At 50.0% G+C, this 19,545-nt stretch overlaps 1 protein-coding gene across 1 annotated transcript in view; it reads left to right on the top strand.

Moving 5' to 3' along the window:
- The first annotated feature begins 462 nt into the window (after positions 1-462).
- Positions 463-19,545, top strand: part of LOC138567030 (UTP--glucose-1-phosphate uridylyltransferase-like) — a 120,084-nt gene continuing 101,001 nt past the window's right edge. Inside the window, exon 1 of the mRNA XM_069644855.1 lies at positions 463-1,081. The gene's annotated coding sequence lies outside the window, so the exon portion shown is untranslated. The remainder of the gene's footprint in view (positions 1,082-19,545) is intronic.

A 19,545-nucleotide genomic window follows, 5' to 3' on the forward strand; every position in this document is an offset into this window, starting at 1 on the left:
GATTTTTGGTCACAGAACATTGGCATGTATGAACGTGTTTACTGCTATCTTTAATCTTGATCGTTTGTGTATGCTTGCCTCCTGTCTTTAATAGAACTATGACTTTGCTGTACTAGTCTGGAAAATCTGAATTAATTTCTTGAGATGCCAGGGGAAAGGTCCGGATGTTGGCTTTCGGGAGTCTGGGGATAGTATTTAGGGTATTTTAGTTCTTTTAAGTGCCTGGTTCCTTGGCTGTTTGTGGGATATCGAGAGATTGGACATGAGCTGCGGTGGAGAGTTTAAGGATAACGTGCCTGGGTGGCACACCTGCTTATGGGCACATGGCGTAGTAAGGCACCGTGGCCGGCTGGTGCCGCACCTTGCGGTTCTCACACGGCTCCATAGCTTGCCCAATTTCCTGGGCATGTCAACAGTTCCACTACGTCACTTTCGTATCCTGGAGCTACAGTGCGAGGCTTGGCTTTGCCCGGCTGTTTCTATGCCCTAGTAGAACAATGTGCCCCCGAGGGGGCGTATCCGCGCCCTGCCGCGCCCTCCTGGCTCCAAGCCTACACTACATCATAAGTACTGCTCTGCTGACCCGGTAGTGACTTTAAAGCGGCGTTGAGGGACTGTTGATAAGACCCAAGACACGATTCCACAACAAGATATACCGGGCACGGGGGATTTACAAGGACGCTGCACTACCTTCCGCCACTCAGCACGCCTCGCGTAGAAAAAGAGCGTGTACCGGACAAGAAACACGACGAGACCCTCCGGGTACCACACAATATCGTAAAGGGTAGCCTGCAACAAGACTTGACGGCCAATGCGAGTGGCGACAATACCCGCCCGGACTCCACAACTTATCACCAGCGCAAAAAGGCGGTAATTATATAGTGCACGCCTGTAAAAGGTGAGCTGCGAGTTTCATTCAGCGCTGCACGTGAAGTGCTTCAACCCACTGAGCTACCCTACTAATATTGGAACGTAACCATCGCAGACAGATCTCGCCCGGCACCAGTAGTTGCGTTCATACCTTGCCAGCTATCATCATTCCGAACGCAACCACCACGCCAGCAACTCTGCTGTCGGACAGGTAAGAGACAGTCCGCAGTCGCGTCACAGTCGTGTGGTAAGGGTTATGGGAGGCATTTAATCATGTGGTGGGTGGAAATGACGTGTAGCATTCTGCAAAGGCCGGACGCAGAAGGAATCGCAAAGAAAAATACCATGCATGGATTTAGACGGATGGAATGATAAAAGGAGGGACATTGGGAGTAAATTAACATATATATGATAATGAAAGAGAGAGGAAGGAAAGGCAAAAGGATTGTAATGACGGAAAATTAAAGTGCGAAGAAAGAAAATAGAGCAAACGCGAAAGAACTTGAGAAAGGAAGCCCCCACCCCCACCCCACCCTTCCCTGCTGCAGCGGCCAGCCGCCCCGCCTGCACGTTCACATCCTTTCCTCCTTCCTCTTCTCCTTTCTTTCCTCCTCTTTTCCCATTTCCCTGCTTTCCTACTTATAGAAGTTTCCATTCTGCTCCTCTTCCTGCAGGTTTCCACACTCTCAGACCTCTGTGCCAGCCTCCACTCTTCTCTTCCTACTGGCTTCCATACTCCTAGTCCTCTGTGCCAGCCCCCACTCTGCTCTTCCTGCTGGCTTCCACACTCTCAGACCTCTGTGCCAGCCTCCACTCTTCTCTTCCTGCTGGCTTCCATACTCCTAGTCCTCTGTGCCAGCCCCCACTCTTCTCTTCCTGCTGGCTTCCACACTCCCAGTCTTCTGTGCCAGCCTCCACTCTTCTCTTCCTGCTGGCTTGCATACTCCCATTCCTCTGTGCCGGGCTCCACTATTCTCTTCCTGCTGCCTTCCATACTCCTAGTCCTCTGTGCCAGGCTCCAGTCTTCTCTTCCTGCTGGCTTCCACACTCCCAGTCCTCTGTGCCAGCCTCCACTCTTCTCTTCCTGCTGGCTTGCATACTCCCATTCCTCTGCGCCGGGCTCCACTATTCTCTTCCTGCTGCCTTCCACACTCCCAGTCCTCTGTGCCAGGCTCCAGTCTTCTCTTCCTGCTGGCTTCCACACTCCCAGTCCTCTGTGCAGGGCTCCACTCTTCTCTTGCGGCTGGCTTCCACACCCTAGTCCTCTGTGCCGGGCTACACTTGTCCCTTCCTGCTGGCTTCCACACTCCCAGTCCTCTGGCCAGGCTCCACTCTTCTCTTCCTGCTGGCTTCCACACTCCCAGTCCTCTGTGCCAGCCTCCACTCTTCTCTTCCTGCTGGCTTGCATACTCCCATTCCTCTGCGCCGGGCTCCACTATTCTCTTCCTGCTGCCTTCCACACTCCCAGTCCTCTGTGCCAGGCTCCAGTCTTCTCTTCCTGCTGGCTTCCACACTCCCAGTCCTCTGTGCAGGGCTCCACTCTTCTCTTGCGGCTGGCTTCCACACCCTAGTCCTCTGTGCCGGGCTACACTTGTCCCTTCCTGCTGGCTTCCACACTCCCAGTCCTCTGGCCAGGCTCCAGTCTTCTCTTCCTGCTGGCTTCCACACTCCCAGTCCTCTGTGCCAGCCTCCACTCTTCTCTTCCTGCTGGCTTGCATACTCCCATTCCTCTGCGCCGGGCTCCACTATTCTCTTCCTGCTGCCTTCCACACTCCCAGTCCTCTGTGCCAGGCTCCAGTCTTCTCTTCCTGCTGGCTTCCACACTCCCAGTCCTCTGTGCAGGGCTCCACTCTTCTCTTGCGGCTGGCTTCCACACCCTAGTCCTCTGTGCCGGGCTACACTTGTCCCTTCCTGCTGGCTTCCACACTCCCAGTCCTCTGGCCAGGCTCCACTCTTCTCTTCCTGCTGGCTTCCACACTCCCAGTCCTCTGTGCCAGCCTCCACTCTTCTCTTCCTGCTGGCTTGCATACTCCCATTCCTCTGCGCCGGGCTCCACTATTCTCTTCCTGCTGCCTTCCACACTCCCAGTCCTCTGTGCCAGGCTCCAGTCTTCTCTTCCTGCTGGCTTCCACACTCCCAGTCCTCTGTGCAGGGCTCCACTCTTCTCTTGCGGCTGGCTTCCACACCCTAGTCCTCTGTGCCGGGCTACACTTGTCCCTTCCTGCTGGCTTCCACACTCCCAGTCCTCTGGCCAGGCTCCAGTCTTCTCTTCCTGCTGGCTTCCACACTCCCAGTCCTCTGTGCCAGCCTCCACTCTTCTCTTCCTGCTGGCTTGCATACTCCCATTCCTCTGCGCCGGGCTCCACTATTCTCTTCCTGCTGCCTTCCACACTCCCAGTCCTCTGTGCCAGGCTCCAGTCTTCTCTTCCTGCTGGCTTCCACACTCCCAGTCCTCTGTGCAGGGCTCCACTCTTCTCTTGCGGCTGGCTTCCACACCCTAGTCCTCTGTGCCGGGCTACACTTGTCCCTTCCTGCTGGCTTCCACACTCCCAGTCCTCTGGCCAGGCTCCACTCTTCTCTTCCTGCTGGCTTCCACATTCCCATTCCTTTGTGCCGGGCTCCAGTCTTCTCTTCCTGCTGGCTTCCACACTCCCAGTCCTCTGTGCCAGGCTCCAGTCTTCTCTTCCTGCTGGCTTCCACACTCCCAGTCCTCTGTGCCGGGCTCCTGTCATCTCTTCCTGCTGGCTTCCACACTCCCAGTCCTCTGTGCTGGGCTCCAGTCTTGTCTTCCTGCTGGCTTCCACACTCCCAGTCCTCTGTGCCAGCCTCCACTCTGCTCTTCCTGCTGGCTTCCACACTCCCAGTCCTCTGTGCCGGCCTCCTCTCTTCTCTTCCTGCTGGCTTTCACACTCCCAGTCCTCTGTGCCGGGCTCCACTCTTCTCTTGCGGCTGGCTTCCACACCCCAGTCCTCTGTGCCGGGCTACACTTGTCCCTTCCTGCTGGCTTCCACACTCCCAGTCCTCTGGCCAGGCTCCACTCTTCTCTTCCTGCTGGCTTCCACATTCCCATTCCTTTGTGCCGGGCTCCAGTCTTCTCTTCCTGCTGGCTTCCACACTCCCAGTCCTCTGTGCCAGGCTCCAATCTTCTCTTCCTGCTGGCTTCCACACTCCCAGTCCTCTGTGCCGGGCTCCAGTCATCTCTTCCTGCTGGCTTCCACACTCCCAGTCCTCTGTGCTGGGCTCCAGTCTTGTCTTCATGCTGGCTTCCACACTCCCAGTCCTCTCTGCCAGCCTCCACTCTGCTCTTCCTGCTGGCTTCCACACTCCCAGTCCTCTGTGCCGGCCTCCTCTCTTCTCTTCCTGCTGGCTTTCACACTCCCAGTCCTCTGTGCCAGTCTCCACTCTGCTCTTCCTGCTGGCTTCCACACTCCCATTCCTCTGTGCTGGCCTCCACTCTTCTCTTCCTGCTGGCATCCACACTCCCAGTCCTCTGTACCAGGCTCCGGTCTTCTCTTCCTGCTGGCTTCCACACTCCCAGTCCTCTGTGCCAGGCTCCACTCTTCTCTTCCGGGTGGCTTCCACACTCCCAGTCCTCTGTGCCGGGCTCCACTCTTCTCTTCCTGCTGGCTGCCACACTCCCAGTCCTCTGGCCGGGCTCCACTCTTCTCTTCCTGCTGGCTTCTACACTCCCATTGCTCTGTGCCAGGCTCCACTCTTCTCTTCCTGCTGGCTTCCACACTCCCAGTCCTCTGTGCCGGGCTCCAGTCTTCTCTTCCTGCTGGCTTCCACACTCCCAGTCCTCTGTGCCGGGCTCCAGTCATATCTTCCTGCTGGCTTCCACACTCCCAGTCCTCTGTGCCGGGCTCCAGTCTTGTCTTCATACTGGCTTCCACACTCCCAGTCCTCTCTGCCGGCCTCCACTCTGCTCTTCCTCTTGGCTTCCACACTCCCAGTCCTCTGTGCCGGCCTCCACTCTTCTCTTCCTGCTGGCTTCCACACTCCCATTCCTCTGTGCCAGGCTCCATTCTTTTCTTCCTGCTAGCTTCCACTCTCACAGTCCTCTGTGACGGGCTCCAGTCTTCTCTTCCTGCTGGCTTCCACACTCCCAGTCCTCTGTGCCGGGCTCCAGTCATCTCTTCCTGCTGGCTTCCACACTCCCAGTCCTCTGTGCCGGGCTCCAGTCTTGTCTTCATGCTGGCTTCCACACTCCCAGTCCTCTCTGCCAGCCTCCACTCTGCTCTTCCTACTGGCTTCCACACTCCCAGTCCTCTGTGCCGGCCTCCACTCTTCTCTTCCTGCTGGCTTCCACACTCCCAGTACTCTGTGCCGGGCTCCACTGTTCTCTTCCTGCTGGCTTCCACACTCCCAGTCCTCTGTGCCGGGCTCCAGTCATCTCTTCCTGCTGGCTTCCATACTCCCAGTCCTCTGTGCTGGGCTCCAGTCTTGTCTTCATACTGGCTTCCACACTCCCAGTCCTCTGTGCCGGCCTCCACTCTTCTCTTCCTGCTGGCTTCCACACTCCCAGTACTCTGTGCCGGGCTCCACTGTTCTCTTCCTGCTGGCTTCCACACTCCCAGTCCTCTGTGCCGGGCTCCAGTCATCTCTTCCTGCTGGCTTCCATACTCCCAGTCCTCTGTGCTGGCCACCAGTCTTCTCTTCCTGCTGGCTTCCACACTCCCAGTCCTCTTTTGTACAGGCTTACATTCACATGCCTCCAGCAGATGTCCATTCTCCAGCTGGTAACCGTTCTTTTCTTCCTGTTGGCTTTCACACTCCCAGTCCCCCTTTTTTTTAGGTATGCCTATTCCTCCTGCATATGTCCATTCTCCTGCGGGACTCCATTCTCATCTTGCTGCGGGTTTCCAGGCTCCCTGTGCGGGATGACACTCCTCGAGGGCTGGCTTCCGTACTCCCTTCTTTCAGCATAACATACCAATTCCTCTAGCATGTGCCTATTCTCCTGTAGGCTCCATGCCCCTCTTCCTGCGGGTTTCCATCCTCCCTCTGCAGGAGTACACTCCCCCCTTCCCCCTCCCTACTGCTGTTCTCCATCCTCCTCCTCTGCTGGCTCTATACTCCTCTTCTTTCAGGCTTCCAGGCTTAAGCAGTATATTGATGTACAGTAGACCTGCGATTCTATGTTCATGCATAGAAGACATACCCTCAACCCCGTGTCCTATGTACCTTTTATTTGGGAAGAATCCATGTTAGGGGTTGTGCAATTTAACAGATAGTAAGAAGTTACCATTTGACTTAATAGAATCCCGAGGCGATATTTATAATATGTTTGTAGATATGCAGAGGTAATACATGAAGGTGTGTAACACTGCGGTTTGTAGCCATGTGAAGTATGTAAAGGTATAGTTTCTTGCATGTTTACGATGTAAAGTGTAGAGAAATAGGTTTTTATCCCGAATGTTCCAGAATTCAAATCGTGGACTCAGTGGAGCATGTGAGAAAAGTTAGTCATGTACCTGTTGGTGCATGGCGTGTCAGTGGTACATACAGTTGATATGACGGTGATGCGTGTGAGGGTGCCTGCGTGTCAGTGGTACATGCAGTTGATATGACAGTGATGCATGTGAGGGTGTATGGCGTGTCAGTGGTACATACAGTTGATATGACGGTGATGCGTGTGAGGGTGCCTGCGTATCAGTGGTACATGCAGTTGATATGACAGTGATGCATGTGAGGGTGCATAGCGTGTCAGTGGTACACACAGTTGATATGACGCTGATGCATGTGAGGGTGTATGGCATGTCAGTGGTACATACAGTTGATATGACGGCAATGCATGTGAGGGTGCCCACATGTCAGTGGTATATTCAGTTGATATGATGGTTATGCATGTGAGGGTGTATGGCGTGTCAGTGGTACATACAGTTGATATGACGGCAATGCATGTGAGGGTGCCCGCATGTCAGTGGTACACGCAGTTGATATGATGGTTATGCATGTGAGGGTGCCTGCGTGTCAGTGGTACACACAGTTGATATGACGCTGATGCATGTGAGGGTGTATGGCATGTCAGTGGTACATACAGTTGATATGACGGCAATGCATGTGAGGGTGCCCACATGTCAGTGGTACATACAGTTGATATGACGGCGATGCGTGTGAGGGTGCCTGCGTGTCAGTGGTACATGCAGTTAATAGGACAGTGATGCATGTGAGGGTGCATAGCGTGTCAGTGGTACACGCAGTTGATATGATGGTTATGCATGTGAGGGTGTATGGCGTGTCAGTGGTATATTCAGTTGATATGATGGTTATGCATGTGAGGGTGTATGGCGTGTCAGTGGTACATGCAGTTGATATGATGGTTATGCATGTGAGGGTGTATGGCGTGTCAGTGGTACATACAGTTGATATGATGGTTATGCATGTGAGGGTGTATGGCGTGTCAGTGGTACATGCAGTTGATATGACGGCAATGCATGTGAGGGTGCCCGCATGTCAGTGGTACATGCAGTTGATATGATGGTTATGCATGTGAGGGTGTATGGCGTGTCAGTGGTACATACAGTTGATATGACGCTGTCTACAACTGGCTCTCACTAAATACAATCCCTCCAGATCTTTACATTCCTCCGGCCCCAACTCTCTGCGTGCAAATCGATTAGCTAAACAGCGAGCTGGTGGATGATATCTTTCCTCAGCTGGCTCCCTCTTATGGAACAGCCTCCCCCTTCCACTTCAGCCGGATCTCCTTAAATTCTGGAAGCTCATCAAGACTGTCCTTTTCACCTCCTCCTTCCCCATCTCCCTCCTTTGCTAAATCCCACAGCCATTGACATTGGTGACCAGGCCATTATGTGTCCTCCTGGGTCCTGCCCTCACACTCCCAATCACTTTCAGCCTCCGCCCACTCTCAGCACTTACCTTAGGCGCACACTGGTCTGTTCTATCAGGCATGCACTTACTTATTGGCAGTCGACCGCTCACCAAATGATCTCTGCCAGTCACTTAACAGCTTGCAACGTACTCCCTAGCACTTCCCTCCTTATTTACTCCTTGCACTTAGCCCCCATCCCTCTCCCTCCCCTGCACTTGCACGCTCTGAATGCTCACAAGGCCTAGTAGGACTGTCTCGCTCTTTCATTGTTATATTTGCCTTTCATTCCCATATTCCTTCCCTGTTGCCCTGTGGGCGCTTTGAAACACAATGTACTTGATATAGAAGCGCCTTACAAATGCACAATAAATAAATAAATAAAATAAATGCATGTGGGGTGCACGGGGTGTCAATGGCACATACAGTTGATATGACGGTGATGCATGTGAAGGTGTATGGCATGTCAGTGGTACATACAGTTGATAGGATGGTGATGCATGTGAGGGTGCACGGCGTGTCAGTGGTACATACAGTTGATATGACGGTGATGCATGTGAGAGTGCATAGCGTGTCAGTGGTACATACAGTTGAGTACTAGGTGGGGTGACAAACCTTGTTGGATGTAGGCGCTGGCAGTTGGTGGTTATCCAGTTTCTGTGAGGTTATCTTGGTACTCAGTTTAGGTAGTTTGTTGAAAAATCGAGACACATCAGTCCTGAGATGTTTCTGTACATGTTTTTTAATGTACTAAAGAACACATGATAAAGTCTGGCAACATAAGCCGTGTGAGGTGAAACAAAAAAGCTGACGCTCGTTTCAACCGTAGTCTTTATCAAGGCTGTGATAGGTGAAGTGTTGGAGTGATATATATGCAAAAGATAGGCGGCGCAGTGGTGATTATCGGATTACAACATTCATGATTACAACACGATCAGGTTGGGAAAGCCGTAGTCAGCCACGGGGTTAAATTAAAGAGAGAAGGACGTCACAGTGTTGGTCAAATTGAATAGAATTGATCGCATGTTCCAGTGGTGTGAGGTGATTTGTGGTGGTTGGGGTTGGATATGCCATTGCAAAGTAGAGATAAACATCATAAACATACATAATGTTACATGATAAAGGTAATTTTTTAGCAAATTAAGCATGAGTAGCACAGTACCAAGGAAAGAAAGGAAGAAGAGAAAAATTGGTAAAGAGTTAGGGCAAGGTTTAGTTGCATGGTATCAAGGTTTGAGAAAGCAGTTAAGGCTGGGCTGCCGGTGCTTACCAGACAATTGTGGGTGTCTTGGCTGACAGTTGAAAAAGTCTGCAGGCCTCCCTATTAGGGTGCCCGCTGCAAGCTGGATAGCTTATCCTAAAATAAGATAGGTGGAGCTATCAGGTTGGAAGTTCAGGATGGTGTGCAAAAATTATTTATAGGACAATTAAGTCTGGTTGCGTAAGAACGTGAAGGGGGAATCGAGGGCAAGGTGTGAAGGATGTCCTCTTGATGCATATAAGAGGGAAGAGACTGACAATGCCAGGGGGGTCGTGGTAAATGGCAGTCATGCTTGATGGGGGGGGGCAGAAGTACTAGCCATTTCGCAAAGAAAGTAAGCCATGGCGGGAAAAAGCTGAGTGCTCAGAGGGGGGGTGCCACTGAGGTCCAGTGAGGGCTGAAGGTATATACCGCGCGGGTGAGGTCAGAAAGGACTCAGATGGGGTTGGGGGGTTGGTCTTGGGGAACGGTGACCTGCCAGGCAGTCCGGGCTAGTTCCATCTGGTGGTGTATCTGCTGAGGGTGATTGTATGACCAAGTCACATAAGGGAGCCCATGTGTAATGGTGTGGATGGGCGGTTGTTGCTGGCCAGCCATAACGGTAAGCCCCCATTACCAGGGGGATAGAAAGGGAGGCAATAGGTGGCTTCCAAGGTTATGTAAGTACCGGGTAGGAGCACACAGTTCTGTAGTAGATTATTCCCAAAATACATGGAAATCAGTAATGCCTCTGTATCTGCATATCAGTCTGGCTTCTTTCTGGCGTAGGTTGAGTTCTCTGTCTCCTCCTCTGGCATCTGCTGGTTATGTTTTCAGTCCCACAAAGGCAATGTTCTCTTTGTTGTCCCACTGGTGTTTTTCTTGCCAGTGTGTTGCAAGTGGATATTTTGAATCTTGTGAATGGAGTGAGCTCAAGTGTTCACGAATTCTGGTTCTGAGCTCCCTTTTCGTACTGCCGATGTACTTGCGATCACAAAGACATATTATGGCATACACGACAAATTTGGATTTACATTTGATATAATGTTTAATGTCAGAGTCGCTGAAAGTCAGTGCCTTAGTGTTTCTGGCGTATTTGCACATGGGTAAATATCAAAACAATCAGGATGAGAGATCCTATAAGCGGTTGTGTGGTTCTGAACATATACATTTATTTTAAAAAACACAGAATATTTTGGTGTACTTTCGATAAGCACTAAAGTAAATGACAACGGACAGGAGTGATTATATTCAGTGGTAATACAAGGTAAGTATCAACCTCTGTAATATCGAGTTGAACGAGGTGCACCCGGGGCAGAGAGTAGTCCAGGGCGTGGTTAACACAGGGTGTACACAACAATTTCTACAGAACATACACGAAAGGGGGGTTTCACAGTTGTGTCACAGGGGATCGACAAGGGTGTGTTTTGGCCAAATCGGGCTTGATTGGAGCCTGCCTTTGTGTTGGCCTTCATCAGGATTGACATCGGTTGCGGTGTTGTCCGTAATATCTGTGGGTGAGAGAAAGGCTGTAAGGATCTTCAATGTAGAAATTGTTGTGTACACCCTGTGTTAACCACTCTAGTGGTGCGCATACGCAGCGCGGCTTGTTGTATCTGTGTCAGCTCGGTGGCTGGCTCTGGTGGGTGATCCTGCAGCCGTGTTGTTCTGCATATGTTGTCCTCCTGCTGTGCCTGGTGAGGCCTGTACACTGTCCCCCGGTTCCTGGTTTTGGCTGTATTTAGCATTTTTGAAGTTGCACTGCAAGGAGAAACACTGATCTGCTGTCCCGCATATGCTGCCCCCCTGTTGTGTCTGGTGAGGCCCTTACGCTATCTTCTGGCTCCGGATGTATTTAGCCTCCTTCCCTTTGTGTCCATCCTGGGTTTGGAGTGCTGGTATGAGAGGGGTCATTCGAGAGGCAAATGGCAGTGAGAGTTTCTTAAGGTACTGCTTGGTCTAGCCGTGATGCATGTCACATCAGTAGCGCTACCCACTAATCCAATTTCTATGTACTTATGTGACTAGCCAAGCTGTCTCTCTACATAGCCAGCTTGATTGGCAGTTGGCAATTTTGTGGGAGTATTTTTTGATTCTTTTCCTCTCTGCTCGGACAAGCAGCAAGCGTGTAGGGAGGGCCACATGCCTTCCATGCAGGGGAGTCGTCCTCGGGTCTGTATGCCAGCTTGCATTTCTTCACATGTGTGTATTAATACTTCTAGTTTATCACCTGGCTCTCCACCCTGTTCCCCGTTGCCTAGTACAGGGCGGCTTAAGGAAGTCTAGGAAATGAGTGCTAGAAGGAGACAGAGATTAAGAGAGATGAGATATTCAGAGGAGGAAGTTGTAGCGTCCTACAACCTTTCTGCTCCTTCGGAAATGCTGTCACGTCCCATAGTGCCCAGGAACTGTCTCAAAGCATATATACCACTGATGGAGTCACTAGGCCATCCATACAAGTAATTACGAAATCTAAGGATTCTGGTAAAAACATCTGTAATCGGGCTGACCTGGGGAGTCATTTACCTGTGGTGTTGCTTTTAGAGACTGATCAGTTACAGTACTCAGGGATGGAGGTTAACATGTCGTTATCAGAGGTCACGACATCGATGAAGAATAACTTTACACAACCCCCAATAGTTCCCACAGATTGGCATAATTATGGCCAAACTTGACCATTCAACAATCTGAAAGAGTTCTTGCAATGGCTCGAGTCCTTTGGAATGAGCGTGGATGAGCTGCTAAAGATGTTAGCAGATACATGCAGTCAGACCACCGCAATAACAGTAGCAAGTAGACCTGAGTTGAGGAGCGAAATTGGAAGGGAGGGGCCAGGGAAGGATGTTTCATCAATCCAAGCTTCTACCCTGGCCTTAGCTCATGCCTGTCCGGTAGAGACAGTCAAGAATGGCAGATCCTTTGCTCACACCAGGCAGCTGTCTACAGCCCCTGCAAGGCTTAGCTAAAATCATTAGCGCAAGACCAAATTCTGCTATGTCATCTCACACACTCAAGGATATTCGACTAAGAAAAAAACAAATGCCATTGATTGGAAACAGGAAAACAAGTGAACTGATACTGGATAAGAGACATTTTGTTATCACCAACGCAGTGAAGCCGGGGAGGAGGGAGCCAACAGATGCGTTGAGGCACAAAGTGTCGGGCCAGGGTATGTAAAATCGCAAGATTTGAAATTTGTGATCAGAACCCAAATTGATGAACAAAGTCCCTCTGGAAAAAAAAGACGGTATTGCTGTAGGCTGCGGGATAAGTAACCTCCCTGTGTTTCTCAGCATCTGTGAGAGGTTAGCCAAGGGGCCATTTGAATCGAATTTTAATATTGTGGTGGACGACCTGTAGTTGGCTCAATTCAGCCAAGGGTGGGAGTTAACTTGATCTATTGTAATTGGACACTATGGGTGATCATGTTGGGAGCATAGAGTTAATGTAGAATGAATGATCTAGCTATTTCTGTATTTTTGTATTTATATAGCGCACCAGGCCACAGGGCATCCGGGCGCGTCACTTAGTTACAGGCATAGAAACAAGACAGTGAGTTAGGTACAGTCATTACATTGGGAGAGAATATACAAAATATTACAAGTTGTAATTTTCCTTTCATTCTTTAAGCCACTATATACTTTTTTTATTCTTATTTTTGTTTTGTTTCATAAAATAGCCGTATTCTTATTTATTGAGGATGTGTAGCAATTAGTTGGCTGTTAGTTTAGAACTATTTTTAGGGACTGTTTTAAAAAAAATATTTAATGTGTCTGTTACTGCTTTTAAATAATAGTTTTTATAACAGTGCATTTAAAAGTACAAAAACACTAACCTGGCATTATATAAATCATTTTAGAAATATCTTGAGCAAAAATAAGATTATCGCTTTATTTTACTCGTCTTGACTAGATCACAGTAAAAGTCTACAAAAGTGTGTACGTTTATCGAAAGTGAGGTTTAAACCTGTAGGCACAGTGAAAGAAAATGGAACACAATGTAGTGTGCTCTACTGGAGTCTTTTTTTTCACACAGCATGCAATGGTAGGTTTCCCTCCCCCTTCTTACCACCTCCTTCATTCACACCTCTTAGTGGACAATAGTCCTTCCTCGGGCACAGCCTCTAATCGTTCATATTGGAATGCATTGTTGACTAAAAGTGAAACTTCAGTGCCAGCAACTGCGCTGTGACGTTTCACAGGGCAAAGTCTGAACTCCGAGCTGGGAAGCCTTTGGACAGCTGTTGTCCGTGGTCGTGGAACGTTTGGTAGCTTGGAGAAGTCCCTGCTCTCCATACTGCCAAAAATAAGAGGTGCAGGTACTGAGGTCCAGCTGATTCACAGAAGGGCAGTGATGGTGTGTAATTGTGAAGATGCACGTGACTAAATAGAAGGGATTGTAGCATACGCAGCTGACGCTCTTAGTGTACGTCACTGGGCATATTACAGCACTCCGGATGTGTGATGGGTGTCTGTTTTGAGCACAGAAATGTTTCATGATGTGTTTACAATGAATGTTGACATGTTTGACATGTTTGTTTTTGACACATTTGGTGGTGCTTCAGCGCCAGCTTGTTGCCAAAACAGTGCTACGGACAGGAGAGAGAGTAAGAAAGTTACGGACAAGCTTAATATTTGGTTGGCATGGTAGCTGGCAGTGATCTTGCCATGCACTGGCAGCATCACAGATTATTTTGTGTGCCCTGCGGCTCACCATGCTTCCTTTTAGTCCTTCATCGTAATCCTTCCCCTTCATCATAGTCCGACTTTGTCATTGTTCTTTTACTACATTGTCACCCTTCATCCTAGTCCATCTCCTTCATCATAGTTCTCACTCATCGTAGTCCTTCACATTCATGATACTCCTTTGCCCTCCTCTGCTCCTTTATCATAGTAGTCCCCCTTCATCCTAGTCCATCTCCTTCATCATGCTTCTTTTCTGCACATAGTCCTCCTTCATCACAGTACTTTGTCATAATTCTTTGTCATTGATCTTCGTCATAACCCTTCTCCTTTATCTTGGTCCTTCTCTTTTGTCATAGTTCTTTGTAATAGCCCTTCCTCATAGTCCTTTTCCTTCATTGTAGTCCATCAGCATAATCCTTTGTCACAATTTGTCACTGTAGTCTTTTTACTGGTTCTTCTCCTTCATTGCAGCCCTTCTTCTTCTTCATATTTCCTTCCAGTCTTTCTCCATCACAGTTCTTCTCTTTGTCATAGACCTTCTCCTTCATAGTCCTTTGTCATAGACCTTCATCATAGTCTTGTTCTCTCTTCTGGTCCTTCTCCTTCTTCATAGTATTTTTCCATAGTTCTTCTCCTTCATTGTAGTCCTTCATCATAGTCCTTCTCAGTCTTCATACAGTCCTTCATCATAATTCTTCATCATACACCTTCATCTTAGCCCCTCTCCTTTGTCTTGATCCTATTCCTTCATCCTAGTTCTTTGTCAAAGTCCTTCATTTGACCATAGTCTTTGCCATAGTACTTCTTCTTCTTCTCCTTCGTCCTTCGTCCTTCTGTAGCAGAATGACTGCATACAGTGATGAGCAGTGGCTAAAATGCCTACTCAGGCCCCCATTACCATTAACCCTATCTCACTCCGGGGGCCTTTGATTAAAGCTCCATTAAGCTTTATTGGGTCCTTTGTTTTTATTACACCCGGGCCAGAAAATAAAAACGGGGATTACAGTAGTCCAAAGCTGAGTTCTTCATATAGACAAAATGTGACATATGATTGTTTCCTTTCTACTCTGCTGCAGGGACTCCAATCAGGGTGGCTGTGACAAATTTCCTTTGCACTGTGATGTCATACCCAGAGTGCTTTGTCTGCAGGAAGTGGAGAGGGGACAGGATGTTTGAAAAGCCCCAACAATAACCAAGATAATGGAACCACTCAGTGGACTGCACATCTGTCCCAAGCAACGCTACCTCTGCCCCTTCCATTGTGTGCCTACTTCAAAAGTACTCCATTAAACAGCACCATGGTGAGGGCGCCTTATTGTATCCTGGTACCAATGTCTTTGAAAGCCTGTTCACAGCCCAACCCCCAGTACTGTACTTGGTAGGAGGCTCCACCCATTCTCAGGAGCATCAAAGGTGAAACGGAATCCCTGCCATAGTTGTCACAAATCACTGCCCATCAGACGGGCAATTATGACATAAAATTGCTTGTGGCTGTATAATAGCCAAAGCTTCTATTTAAAGTGTATTGTGCCACTGGACACTTAAGGCACATGGTTATGACTTCCGTACAGCGGAGCCTTTGTCTACAATGGCAATCCCCTGTCTGCTTGGAACTTTGGGTTCCAGCAGGCTGCAGTCAGGAATGCACATGACCATTGAACCTGCTCTGCTGCCACTGCAAAGCAATTTCAGGAACTGTCCGGTGACAGCCCCAGCAAGTCATATGGGTGTATTATGCTTTTACTGGCATGGAGTATTAAGGGAGTGAGGTCTGATTAGTAGGTCTCACTTCCAGAATCAGAATTATGCACACCATTTTATAAAATATATATACAAAATGTTTGTGCTATTCCGCCATCGCAGATGGCCATTCCATCACATTTCTTCCTTCATTGTAGTCCTTCATCAAAGTTCTCCTTCATCACAGTCTTTATAGTCCCATATCTTTGTCCTGGTCATTCTCTGTCATCATTGACTATCTCCTCCAGCATAGTATTTTAATCTAGTCCTTCTTCATCATAGTTTGTTGTAGTTCTATTTGTTTGTCATAGCCCTCCTTCATCATAGTCATTGGTCATAGTCCTGCTTTGTCATAGTCTTTTTTCATTGTAATTATCCTTTGTCATAGCCCTTCATCTTAGTCCTTAATCATCTTAGTCCTTTCTCCTTCATCATAGTTATTCATCCTTGCCCGTCTCCTACTCATCGTGCCTTATTATAGTCCTCCACTTTCATCAGTCTCCTTCATCATAGTCATTTGCCATAGTCCTCCATCCTAATCCTTCTCTTTCATCCTAATCCTTCACCTTAGTCCTTCTCCTTCATCATAGTTCTCCATCATAGACTTTCACCATAGTCCTTTTGATTTTTCATAGTTATTCCTAGTCCTTCTCCTCCCTCATAGTATTTCATCCCACACCTTTTCGTTTGTCATGGTCCTTCATCATAGTAATTCATCTGTGCCCATCTCCTTCTCATAGTTCCTCATTGTACTCCTTCACTTTCATCATATTCCTTCATTGTAGTCTTTTGTCCTAGTCCTTCATCCTAGTCTTTGTCCTGTATCTCAGGTCTTCACCACAGTCCTTCTCCTTCCTCATAGTATTTAATCCTACACCTTTTCGTTTGTCATAGTCCTTCATCATAGTAATTCATCTGTCCCACCTCGTTTTCATAGTGTTTCATCGTAGTCCTTCACTTTCATCATATTCCTTCATCGTAGTCTTTTGTCCTAGTCCTTCATCCTAGTCTTTGTCCTGTATCTTAGTTCTTCATCCTACTCCTTCTCCTTACTCATAGTCCTTCATTATAGACATTCATTATAGTCCTTCTGATTTGTTAGTTTTTCTTCCTAGTCCTTCATCCTAGACCTTTTCGTTTGTCATAGTCCTTCGTCCTAGTCTTTTCCTTCAACATAGACTTTCCTCCTAATCTCCCTTCATCATAATCCTTTGTCACTGTCTGTCTCATTCATCAGAGTTCTTCTCCTTCATCCTGGTTTTTATGCTAGTCTTTATCCTTCATCATAAACCTTCTCCTTCATCAACATATTACAATTGCTTGTTCCTCCATGGGGTCCCCAGAGTTGTTGACTGTAATGGGACACTTGCTAAAGTGGTCTACCCTCATTCTTCAAGAACATCTCCCGATTTGCTTATAGAAATACTAAGGCTGACCTAGAAATGGACATAATGAACACTATGGCCCTCATTAGGAGTTTGGTGGTATTGCGCAGGTAAAACCGGCGGGATACCACCAAACAGTATTACCGTTCCCACTGCCTGATTTCCTGCTATTACTGGGATGTTACAGGTGGCGGAAAGGGCCGTAAAATCCCCATTCCAGCAGACTGCTGGTATTACCGGCACTGGTAATACCGGCACTGGTAATACAGGCTGTTTTTTGCCGGTGAGGGCCTGATTTACCTCCAGCTCTTGGCTGAAGGTAAATCAGGTAACCCCCACCGGCAAACTTGTACTCTGCTGGTCTGGAAAAGTGCTGGCACATGGAAATACTAGCACTTTTTTTCCAGACCGACAGAGATGTAATGACACCTCCAGGTCACAATTGAATCCCTCAGTCGAATTTCAGAATGCAGCCTGCAGCCGGCTCCCACCACGCACCCTTTCCTGTTTTCCCCTTCCCTCCCTCCCGCCTCCCAACCCGCCCAGGCCCGCTCTCATTGGTCCTTAGGACCGAGCTGGTGTAGACCCAGCAACGTGCTACTTTCACCGGCTCCATTAGCAGAGGAGATCGGTGAGTAGCAAAGCCCCTCCAGGAGCAGCTTGAATTTTGTAATTTTGGAGGCCTGGGGCCCTTTGAGTCCCCCTGCAGCCCGCTCCCACCGCGCACCCTTTCCTGTTTTCCCCTTCCCTCCCGCCTCCCGACCCGCCCAGGCCCGCTCTCATTGGTCCTTAGGACCAAGCTCATGTAGAACCAGCAACGTGCTACTTTCACCGGCTCCATTAGCAGAGGAGCTCGGTGAGTAGCAAAGCCCCTCCAGGAGCGGCTTGAATTTTGTAATTTCAGAGGCCCCGAGGCCCTTTGAGTCCCCCTGCAGCCCGCTTCCACCGTGCACCCTTTCCTGTTTTCCCCTTCCCTCCCACCTCCCAACCCACCCAGGCCCGCTCTCATTGGTCCTTAGGACCGAGCTAGTGTAGACCCCGCAACGTGCTACTTTCACCGGCGCCATTAGCAGAGGAGCTTGGTGAGTAGCAAAGCCCCTCCAGGAGCGGCTTGCATTTTGTAATTTCGGAGGCCCCGAGGCCCTTTGAGTCCCCATGCAGCCCGCTCCCACCGCGCACCCTTTTCCTGTTTTCCCCTTCCCTCCCGCCTCCCGACCCGCCCAGGCCCGCTCTCATTGGTCCTTAGGACCAAGCTGGTGTAGAACCTGCAACGTGCTACTTTCAACGGCTCCATTAGCAGAGGAGCTTGGTGAGTAGCAAAGCCCCTCCAGAAGCGGCTTGCATTTTGTAATTTCGGAGTCCCCAAGGCCCTTTGAGTCCCCCTGCAGCACGCTCCCACCGTGCACCCTTTTCCTGTTATCCCCTTCCCTCCCGCCCTGCCCAGGCCCGCTCTCATTGGTTCTTAGGACCGAGCTGGTGTAGACCCAGCAACGTGCTACTTTCACCGGCTCCATTAGCAGAGGAGCTTGGTGAGTAGCAAAGCCCCTCCCGGAGCGGCTTGCATTTTGTAATTTCGGAGGCCCCGAGGCCCTTTGAGTCCCCATGCAGCCCGCTCCCACCGCGCACCCTTTTCCTGTTTTCCCCTTCCCTCCCGCCTCCCGACCCGCCCAGGCCCGCTCTCATTGGTCCTTAGGACCAAGCTGGTGTAGAACCAGCAACGTGCTACTTTCAACGGCTCCATTAGCAGAGGAGCTCGGTGAGTAGCAAAGCCCCTCCAGGAGCGGCTTGAATTTTGTAATTTCAGAGTCCCCAAGGCCCTTTGAGTCCCCCTGCAGCCCGCTCCCACCGTGCACCCTTTTCCTGTTATCCCCTTCCCTCCCGCCCTGCCCAGGCCCGCTCTCATTGGTCCTTAGGACCGAGCTGGTGTAGACCCAGCAACGTGCTACTTTCACCGGCTCCATTAGCAGAGGAGCTCGGTGTGTAGCAAAGCCCCTCCAGGAGCGGCTTGAATTTTGTAATTTCGGAGGCCCCGAGGCCCTTTGAGTCCCCCTGCAGCCCGCTCCCACCGTGCAGCCCTCCCGACCCGCCCAGGCCCGCTCTCATTGCTCCTTAGGACCGAGCTAGTGTAGACCCAGCAACGTGCTACTTTCAACGGCTCCATTAGCAGAGGAGCTTGGTGAGTAGCAAAGCCCCTCCAGGAGCGGCTTGCATTTTGTAATTTCTGAGGCCCCGAGGCCCTTTGAGTCCCCCTGCAGCCCACTCCCACCGCGCACCCTTTTCCTGTTTTCCCCTTCCCTCCCGCCTCCCGACCCGCCCAGGCCCGCTCTCATTGGTCCTTAGGACCAAGCTGGTGTAGACCCAGCAACGTGCTACTTTCACCGGCTCCATTAGCAGAGGAGCTCGGTGAGTAGCAAAGCCCCTCCAGGAGTGGCTTGAATTTTGTAATTTCGGAGGCCCCGATGCCCTTTGAGTCCCCCTGCAGCCCGCTCCCACCGTGCACCCTTTCCTGTTTTCCCCTTCCCTCCCACCTCCCAACCCACCCAGGCCCGCTCTCATTGCTCCTTAGGACCGAGCTAGTGTAGACCCAGCAACGTGCTACTTTCACCGGCTCCATTAGCAGAGGAGCTCGGTGAGTAGCAAAGCCCCTCCAGGAGCGGCTTGAATTTTGTAATTTCAGAGTCCCCAAGGCCCTTTGAGTCCCCCTGCAGCCCGCTCCCGCCGTGCACCCTTTTCCTGTTTTCCCCTTCCCTCCCGCCTCCCGACCCGCCCAGGCCCGCTCTCATTGGTCCTTAG

The sequence above is a fragment of the Ambystoma mexicanum genome, chromosome 2p (genome assembly GCF_040938575.1).
Source record: "Ambystoma mexicanum isolate Mex_15411 chromosome 2p, UKY_AmexF1_1, whole genome shotgun sequence".
In the NCBI taxonomy this organism is placed as follows: domain Eukaryota; kingdom Metazoa; phylum Chordata; class Amphibia; order Caudata; family Ambystomatidae; genus Ambystoma; species Ambystoma mexicanum.